Source organism: Pterocles gutturalis, unplaced genomic scaffold (genome assembly GCF_000699245.1).
Source record: "Pterocles gutturalis isolate BGI_N339 unplaced genomic scaffold, ASM69924v1 scaffold7538, whole genome shotgun sequence".
NCBI classification, from domain to species: domain Eukaryota; kingdom Metazoa; phylum Chordata; class Aves; order Pterocliformes; family Pteroclidae; genus Pterocles; species Pterocles gutturalis.
In genome coordinates, this window is record NW_010117929.1 from 1 (window position 1) to 10,435 (window position 10,435).

The 10,435-nt window shown below is 40.5% G+C and overlaps 1 long non-coding RNA gene across 1 annotated transcript; it reads left to right on the top strand.

Annotated features, from left to right (window-relative positions):
- The first annotated feature begins 3,726 nt into the window (after positions 1–3,726).
- LOC104463601 lies at positions 3,727–4,343 on the top strand. The gene is made up of 2 exons (XR_727569.1): positions 3,727–3,756; positions 4,032–4,343. It is a non-coding gene; the product is annotated as an uncharacterized LOC104463601 (long non-coding RNA).
- Positions 4,344–10,435: the final 6,092 nt, after the last annotated feature.

The window sequence follows — 10,435 nt, forward strand, 5'->3', positions numbered from 1 at the left end:
CTACAACTACCTGAAAGGAGTTTGTAGTGGGGTGGGTGAGGAAATGGCCCCAAGTTGCACCAGGGGAGGTTTAGGCTAGATATTAGAAAAAATTTCTTCACTGAAAGAGTGATCAGGCATTGGAAGAGGCTGGCCAGGGGAAGTGACCAAACATTGGAACAGGCTGCCCAGGGAAGTGGTGGAGTCACCATCCCTGGAGGTGTTCAAGAAATGTGAAGATGTGATGCTTAGGGACATGGTTTAGTGAGTTAGGTGGTGTGGGTTGACGGTTGGACTTGAGGATCCTTGAGGTCTTTTCCAACCTTAATGATTCTATGATTCTATGCACTCGAAACTTTCAGGGTTAAGTATGAAGTTTGAGCTTGCTTACCAAAACTTTTATTTGACTTGATGCAAATCCTTTGAGATAAAAACAAGTAAGGCTTCAAATTGTTATGTTGGGATTTCTATCCTTTTTAAAGGCAGAGAGTCTAGCTGTAAAAGAAACTTGTTTAGAGGCCTTTCTTGCTTTATTTTACACTCTAATGCATTAAAAAAAGCATCATTTTAAGTGCAGTTGGTGAGTCACAAACTCTTAGCAAGGCTTCATGACAGTGATGGAAAGGGTGGCAGCAATGAACCTGCTGACTGTATGCAGGCAGTGGTTATTAATCATGTTTTGCAGAAGTCTCGAACTTCTGGCAGCTTCTTTACTGCAGAGTGCAGGGTGCTGTTTTGTTGCTTATAAAGGGAAGGCAATTTCTCCATGCACTTGCCGATACCTCCTCTCAGAGTCTCAGGAATTGAGATCTTGGATTGCTGGGGTTTTGTTGTCTGTCTGTCTCTCTGTAGAATTTAGATCCAAACTCAGTGTTGAAGTTGTTTGAGAAGTGTCACAATATTGCTAGCTATGTAATTTTTTCCCCAACTTGACATAAAACTATTGAGGGCTGCTGGTTATATGCCAAATCCTCTGATATTGAACAAGGTATGTAATCTTCCCTGTTCCACATGAGTGTGTGTGATTTTAATGGAAATTAAACCTGGAGGGAGAAGGAGAGATGGCAGTGTGAACAGAGGAGAAAAACTGATGCGAGGCTGTATGTTGAGCTTTGTTTAAAAAAATAAACCCAAAAACAACTTGGAGAAGACAATACAGTGCTGCTTTTCGAAAGAAGTGGCAGAACTGACATGGAGACCAAAGAAGCCTATAGGTAAAAAGGGGTAATAAAGTTTTACAGTAACTGGCAAACCCAGCTCCTTTAAAGAACATAGATTTATTTTGCTTGTGACCAGTATCAACTCTCTAACCCAGTCTGTGCGTAGTGTAGATGAATTACCTGTGCTGTTCTGTATCTGTTGTTTTAAAATATCCTGGTGAACATTTCAGTAACATATATGAAATCTGCAAGCAGTAATTCTTGTTTCTTTCAGGTCCATATTTAAACCCTTTATTTTTGTTGATGATGTAAAATTAGTACCAAAAGTACAGTCTCCTTCTTTTGGCAATGATGATCCTGCTAAAAAGATACCTCGATTCCAGGAGAAACCTGATCGCAGGCATGAATTGTACAAGGCACATGAATGGGCCCGATCTCTCCTTGAGAATGATCAGGTAAGAGCTGTGCAAACTGGAATTAAAGAAGCGTAGATTCCTAACTCCATAATGTACTTCAAAGTAACTCACTGAAAAACAAGGATACAACCTGTTCTGGCTAAACATTTCTCCATGCTATCAGAATTTTAAAAAAAAGCATTATCAGAATATTCTTAGAATCCTTGCAAGTTTAGCTTGAATAATGATGCCCCCTGAGGGGCAAACTGTTGTGCATATTTTTTTCATTATTCTGAGAGTGGTGCTCTGGCCTATTACTTTTACAAAATGAAAAGTCAAACTGACAAACTGATTAGTTTGTTCAATTCACATTGTGTGTAGTCTTTTAAAGTGATTATTGAACACCGGATGCTAGTGCAACATCGTATCAGAATTATATGATAGGATGATGGCAGGAATGTTGTAATTTAAATTATATGCTGGATTAAGAACTACATAGTTTGAGGTCTTTTTTCTTCAAGGAATAATTCGCACCTGACAGTTTTGCAAATCTCAGTTTAATGCATTTCTGTTAATTGGTAAGAATTAACTGAAAATGGCATGCGAGAAGAAAGGACACTTTCCAATACCATGCAACAGGTACCTGAGGGCTGAAAACCTTCCAGTGTAAAAATCTAAAGTGTTGAAGATCTCTTACAAGAATAAATTTCAGAATAAATAAAAGCAGGAAGGGGATTATTCTGTACAGCTTTTCCAACTGATACAACTTTTGCCGTCATAGTGGAAGTATTTCAATAACTGTTCTTTGACGTTTGCAATTACAACTACAGCAGTAAACTGGATAACTGGTTAAAAGGAAGTAAAACAGAGGGAGAGATCACCAGGGCATGCCAGTCACGCTGGTGTTGGTATTTTGGGCAATTTGTGGAAGACCCACATAGTCATGTTGAACTTTCACAGAGGACTTGCTTTTCTGCAGTTTTCCTCTGTGCATATTTGCAGAGGTCAATCTTGCTAAGATCATAACAGCATTCAGACTTAACCATTAGTCATTAAGAAAACCATGATAGCCTTTGCTAGTACAGACTTTATTTAAACACAGTTTGGGCTAGATGTGGTTTTTAATCCCTTCAAATGGTTTAATTTCAAGACCATGGCCTCTGTGGCAACATTGACTCAATGCGTAGCTGGCTCCCATAAGCATTATGCGAGATGCTGATGTAGAGAAGACCTAGAAGAGGCGTGTTAGCATCTTGTGAACTCTTCCCTATTGAAGCTCACAGTGTGACACCAAAAGTTGTGGCAGAAAAAGAAAAGTAGTTTTCAGTCAGGCTTCATGATGTACAAACTGCCCAGCTGAGAGATTAAACCTTAGTTTAGGCGCTCTACTCTTTATGCAAAAATGCTGGTACGAACCCTGGAAGGCTCAGAACCATTGCTCATTCTAAACACCTTTTGTTCTGGAATTCAATTTTGGAAGCTGCAAGCAAAGCAAACAACTTCTCCGTTTTTAATAATAATTTAAAAAAGTAGACTTTAAGCAACATTTGGATAAAACAAAATGACACTTTCTTCAGGAGTGAATTTCTTGCCCACAAACATGAAGATCAGAATGGCACACAAAGCCTTCCCTGGGATCTGGAGTCTTAATGCTGTTACATTAGACATCATTTCAGATCTAATCATCATCTTGCAGGTGATGATCTGAGGGGTATACATGTACGTAGCACAATCTGTACAATCCTCAGGGCTTCTAGTCTTCTCATATTGTTCTGTTCGCAGAAGAAGTTGTTTTACCTCTTCCCTGTGTGCAAACTTTACACCATTTTCCTCTATCACTCCATCTTCCTTCTCTGCTTTAAACTTAGCAACTCCTTCTTGGTTATTTTTTATTAATGTATGAATTGTTTGGTACTATTCCTTTTAGCCTTTGACAATCCAAAAAAATATTAACAGAAATAGTTTGTACTTAAAAAGGCTTTCTCATTTTTAAAAATACTTGAAAAGATCTTCATAACAGAAGAGATCAGTAAAATGTTTAATGAGCCTGTTTGCTGGTTAATTGAGTTTGGTTGTTTCATGCCTTCAGGATAAAGGCCAGAAACTGATGAGGATTATGTTAGACCTTGAAAAACAAGGCTTAGAAGCAATGGAAGATATCCTTACTCGTACAGAGGTTCTGGATCCTGCTGTTGACACAGAACTAAAGTTCTTCAAATAAAGTAAGCAAACACTTCAATCTGTAGATACTGAGTTTCTGGTACCAGGTATCAGTGAATATGAAATGTTAGATTTGATTCTGATCTTCCTCTTTCTCTTTTACACAAGCTAAAGGTGTCCAGAGTCGGGTCCAAAGCTACCTTTCTACCTCAGTGTATCTGCTTGGATTGTCTCCAGAGTCCCTTTTCCCTATGCTAGATTGCAGGCAATTTTTTTTTTTTTTTTCAATTTCACTCTTGCTTGGAATGGATTTTAAACAAATTTTATCTCATTTCAGCTACAGTGGCTGGTTTTAGACTTTTCACTGGAAGACTGCAGAGTTCTTCAAGCCTTGAAAGAAAGTCTTCGCACTTGTGAATTTGCAGGAAAAACATTTCTAGAGGAAAAAATGTTACTTGCTAGCTGTATCCAGTTAACAAATTACTTTCCTTTGTCCAATCTTGTGGTGTTCCTGTTTATGTATGTATATAGTGAAAGGAGAAAGTCACTGACTGGTCCAATTACTGTGTGCATGCTGGCTAATTTAGTACGGAATGTTTAAATACGTATGTTGGGCAACCAATTAAAGCAAAGATTAACTTCATCAGGCGAACTCATATTGTCATTGAAAGGAATCTGGTTTTTCCTCTATTGCTCAGGACTAGGCTTGCAGCAAAGCTGACTTGCATTTTTCTTTTCTTGCTAATTCATAGAAAGAATGGTAGAGCTGAAATCCCAGTTTTGAGGGGGCAGGAAGGTAGGTCCCTGGTTCTTGACCTTGCTGTACTGGCCTCATATGGGCATATCTGGTTAGAGTAACTCAGCATCTGACATTATGCCTGTACAAATTATCAGAATTAAGTCCCCCAGGTTAAGTTTTGCCTTCACCAGCACCCAGTTTAAGGAAGCTCCTGTTTGTAATGCACATGGCTGCTGGTCTAGTACGGAGTACTAAAACACACAGCCAGCCTGGCTGCCTGAGAGGTCCATACATCACCTATTGGCTCTTAAGATGCAATTAGTAAGCTGTCATATTGATATACAAGCTACAAATTTGGATTTTTTTTGAGGGGACAGATGCCGGACATTGATCAATACCTGACTATTCTCCATCTTTCTGCCTTTGTATTGCTGAACAGTTCCTAGTAATCTGTGTGGTAAGCGTACATGGCTGCTGAATCCATTCAGTACCAGTGAGTTACTGGTGGGTGTGGCAGTCCAACCAGTTAGGCTTAGAAGTGGCTGTCTTGTGCTTCCTTAAATTGAGTGCAGTTCTGCAGCATGCTTCCCTTCCTTGACAGTCTTACAGACAGACCTGCTTTTCATGTATTTTCTTCTTGTTGAAGTGAGATAGGGCAAACACTTTTAAGAATTAAACCAGTAAACACTGCTTCCTGTGTCATGCAAAGATGGTTGGGGTTTTTTGTAATAGCAGGTTAAGACAGGAAGTCCATGTCTTTAATAACTGGAAGTTAGCATATGGAGTTGAAATCCTTCACTGTTCGGGGAAGGGGATGGTGAAGAACCACAGAGTTTTGTACTGAGGAAATAAAAGCTCCTTAGAAGGCAGCAACACCTCAACTTGAAACTGTGAGAGTTGTGCATTAGGGAAATAGTCATTGCCATATTGGCACACTGCATTCTCAATTTTTTTAAATGAAATTGTTCAGTTCAGACTCATTACTTTGATATTACCTTATATGGCAACTGGCAATTGGACAAGAAAACATTGGGCCTTTTCACTTACAGAAAACAAACATGAAGATATTTTCTCTCATGGCCTACCTAATAATCTTCCCATTCACAATACATTCCTCCCATGCTATTACAGAAACAGCTCCTGGGCTTAGGTATTCTGAAAACGGAGACGAGGGAAGGAGAAAATAAACAAGTAAACCCTAAACCTTAGCTTCTCTCTACCTAGCCAGAATAGGGACTGCAAGGAGCACACTTAATTTCAGAGGGTATTGTGCTGGATGAAGCCAGCTGAAAGAGCAGTGTGCTTTTGCCAACTGCCCACAACAGAAGTACATGGATTTCCCATGAAATCCACTGTTGGAATGAAACGGTACTTGGAATTAAAATAATCTTAATCAGAGTACATTTAGCATATACTGTGTTGAACTTCAAAGCTGCTTCTATAAGCTGTCGCTTGCTGGGCATTTTGCATCCTGGAGCTGGATATTTGTGAACAACGGGAGAACAGGGAGGAAATTATTACCCCCTCCAGAGAGCCAAATTAGAATATACCACTTCATGCAGCTCTTTTGCACGACTTGAATCTCTGAGAGTTGGGAGGGAAGCAAGATGAACGAAGGGGGTGTTCCCGCTAAAAACACAATGTATCTTATTTGCCTGTTTCTTAAAAAAGAAGAAACCAACCTTTGCAATTATCTTGTGGGAAATTATGTCCTTATGTGGAACTGCTTATATGACAGAACTAATAAATTGTTTTGAGTACGGTGATCCAGGTAGTAATTCTCTAATAGTAAGTTGCCTTTGCTTCAGCTTTAGTGCATTTAAAACAAAAATAATACTGTGCTACAGCAACATGCTTGATTGCAATCATTAGTCCTACAAGTTTGAGAAACCAGAGCACCCCTATGGCCTTAAAACTTCCAGTGGACTTGAGCACAGCTGTGGCTCAGTGCAAGAACACAGTGGGACCAACTGCCACTAGGTGACGGCCACTGTGATTCTCTGTATCTCTGGTAATAGCAACTTCAGAAGCTTCAACGCATCTGGAACAACAATCCAGTATAATATGGAAATAACATTTCTCCAGTGCTCACAGCTAGGCACAGGCTTTTTAATTTAATCCCTGAAAGATGATGTTTGCTTCTAAAATATCCCTAATCATAATAAAAACAGAAGTAAATTTTTTTCTCCTTTAGCTATCTTCTGGCAGGTAGTGTAGCATTAAGTAGCTTTGAAGTCCTTATGAAGGTACTTATTACAGAGCAGTACACAAGTTCCAGAACAAGTAAGTCACCTTTAATGGCACTATAACAAAATATTGTTCAAATCAGTATTCAACTTTTCCAGTTTTTTGAGAAGCAATGTGTATGCTGACCCCTGCTTATTACTATATTCATGCATATTTATCAAGTAACTATAATAATGACATTGACAGCAAGTGTTGGTCAAAGCATGACTAATTTTTTTTCTTTTCACATGACATACAGCAAGGTATCGTAATAGGCTACAAAAAGACTAAAGAGCTTCTTACCCTTACACCATCTCCGCACCATGAGCATGCACGTGTGTGCAAATAGGAGTTACAGCTAAGTAAGCTGTTGCAAGACCTAAGAGAAAAGCAGTGATATGTAAAGGTGCAGTTATCTGTCTTTTCCAAACAGCTTTGTTGAAAGGCGTGGCCATGGTGAAAAATCTTCACCTGTCATCTATAACATTATTATAGCTGCAGCTAAGGGGAGTTTATGGCAATTATATAAATTAATGCCATAACTGTAAATAGCCTAGCTGTTAGCACCAGGCTCACCCTGTGGAACAGCAGTGCCCTTCGCAAGCTGGAGAATCACAGAATCATGTAGACTGGAAAAGACCTTTAAGATCATTGACCTAACAGTGCGAAGTCCACCACTAAACCATGTCCCTATGCGCCACATCTACACATCTTTTAAATACCTCCAGGGATGGTGACTCTCTGACTTCCCTGGGCAGCCTGTTCTGGTGCTTGACAACCCTTCCAGTGAAAAATTTTTTCCTAATATTTAATCTAAACCTCCCCTGGTGCATCCTGAGGCCATTTCCTCTTATGCTGTCACTTCTTACTTGAAAAAAAGAGACCAACACCCTCCTTTCAGGTAGTTGTAGAGACCAATGAGGTCTCCTCTCAGCCTCCTTATCTCCAGGCTAAACAACCCCAGTTCCCTCAGCTGCTCCTCACTGGACTTGTGCTCCAGACCCTTCACCAGCTTTGTTGCTCTTCTCTGGACATGCTCCAGCACCTCAATGCTTTTCTTGTAGCAAGGGGCCCAACACTAAACATAGTATTTGAAGTGCGGCCTCACCAGTGCCAGTGAGTACAGGAGGACGACCACTCCGTAGTCCTGCTGGTCACGCTATTTCTGATACAGGCCAGGATGCCATTGGCCTTGGCCACCTGGGCACACTGCTGGCTCATGTTCAGCTGGCTGTCGACCAGCACCCCCAGGTTCTTTTCCACCGGGCAGCTTTCCAGCCACTCTTCCCCAAGCCTGTAGCGTTGCAGGGGGCTGTTGTGACCCAAGTGCTGAAACCTAGGAAAGCTGTGAGAAGGGGAATCAAAGAGTGGTTGAGGTTGGAGGCATAACTGGAGGTCATCTGGTCCAGCTCCCCTGCTCAAGCAGGACCACCTACAGCCAGTTGCCCAGGACCACAGCCAGATGACTTTTGAGTATCTCTTAAGGAATGAGACTCCAACAACATCCCTGGGCAACCTGTGCCAGTGCTCGGCCATCCCCCGCAGTCAAAAAGTGTTTCCTGATGTTCAGACAGAGCCTCCTGTGCTTCAGTTTATGCCCATTGCCTGTGGTTCTGCCAGTGGGTACCACTGAAAAGGGTCTGGCTCCATCTTACACCCTTCCTTCAGGTATTTGTACACATTATGGGATCCCATCTGAGCCTTATCTTTTCTGGGCTAAACACTTGCAGCTCTCTCAGCCTTTCCTCATAGGAGAGATGTTCCAGTCCCTTCATCATCATAGTGGACCTTTGTTGGACTTTCTCCAGTATGTCCATGTCTCTTCTGTACTGAGGATCCCAGAACTGGACACAGCACTCCTGGTGTGGCCTCACCAGAGCTGAGTAGAGGGGAAGGATCCCCTCCTGCGACCTGCTGGCAATACTCCTCTTAATGCCGTGAAATGCACAAGAATAAATGTAATTCTTGCTAGAAATAGGTATCTTATGACCAGATGTGAAGATCTGTGATCCAAAGACCTTACCCCAGGCTGCATATTAAAAGCAAAAACGCATGTCTTGTCTGCTGCGAGGTTGTTTTTTTTTTTCAGCCAGCTCTACTCAAGGGAACAACCACTGTGGGGACTGCTTGTTCCATCTGGTGTATTTTGAACCATGAATCCTCACTGCTACTATGGGTGAACAAGTCACTCTAGTTGCCTGTAGGTGTTGGACCCCTCATCCAAAGGCCTGCTCATTGCTGGGTAAAGACAGTCAGTCACACAAATGGTAAATATCCACTTTGCCAGCAGGAAAAGACAGGACACGCACCCTTACGTACATACTTCATGCCATGTGTACTCATACTTTTTTTTTTTTTTTCTACTTAGAGTAGAACAACTTTCTTTTCCTCCAGTTCGGAAAAGTTCTGTCTTCTTTGTCAAGTCCATGACCACCCTACCCAGCTGGGCTTCTTCAGACACTATCCTATAAGGATCTGTAATCAATAGGAGGCAGGCTCAACAGCAGCCACAGCTCTTTGTCATCTCTTTCCTCTTCATGCTTGATGAGAAAAGGATTGTGAGCCTGTCTATTCATGAAAGTGCTAATCTGCTGCAGTCTGAGGATAGGCAGAATACAAGAAGTGAAGAAACATACAAAGAAACTAAAGGTATCAACGTTAGTTTCTTATAGTTCATTTAAAAATGTCTGAATAAGAACCAGAGAATTTCTAAAATACTTAAAAATTATGATGGAAGGGGAAAAGTGAACTACAGGCATGTAATGCAAGAAGTATTCTGAGGTAACATCTGTCAGCATCACAAGAAGGAGAATTGTTTCAACACTACAAAGAATTTAAATTTTATGCTGTTTTGCTTAAAAAATATCCACCTATATACAATAATTTAAAAGTCTGTGCTAACATTCCTGTGGTTTGTAGGCCAGTTCAAAAAGTATAATTTACATCACTTTTACAGTTTATAGAAATGTTAACGTGGCAGCACTTGCAATTCAAATATAATCTCTATCACTGTAATGGGGACCCTTTCTGTTTTAATATATTATCTTAATGTTCTTCTTTTTTAATATCAATCCAGAGAGCATCAGAGGACTCTTCTCATCTCACATGTGTTCTTAATGGAGGATTTCTAGAGGGATCTGTAAAGAGATAGGACAGGTTTAATCAGAAGAGATAAATACATTTTTTTGGATATGTATTTTGGATGCAGTTCTACAGCAGGCACGCTGCATTTATCTCCAGTCCTTGAACAGGTACATACATACTGCTCATGCTTAGTAGCCCTTCAGTAAAAAGTCTTTGATCAGCAGATGATTTAGACTGACTGAGGCTGCTATGAAAAGTCACACAAAGTACTTGGTATGGAAACCAAAAAAACCTTAATGAAAAGCTGGATATAAACAGTTGATCTAATAATACAAAAAAGACTGGGGTTTATAAAAAGCAGAACATGGGCATGAGATCTTTCAGCACATTCAACTACCAGTTTTCAAAGCTGGATAGGTGAACTTCTTCTCTTACAACAGTGACCTGATACCAAGTTTCTAAGTTGGGGGCTGGGAGGGTGAGCAAGGTTCAGTCATTCATTACTTTCCTGACAAGGCTCTGGTTCTAAGTTTCTTTGTTATTCAGGTGTGTAAAATGCCCTGCATAGGATTTAAATGAAAACACATAAGAGAATACAAGGATCAAGTCTTTTGTGATTTCACAAGTTCACGAACAGAAAAAAACTCAGTAGCTGCCTCAGTCTGTTTAGGTGACATAATTGTTTTTTACTT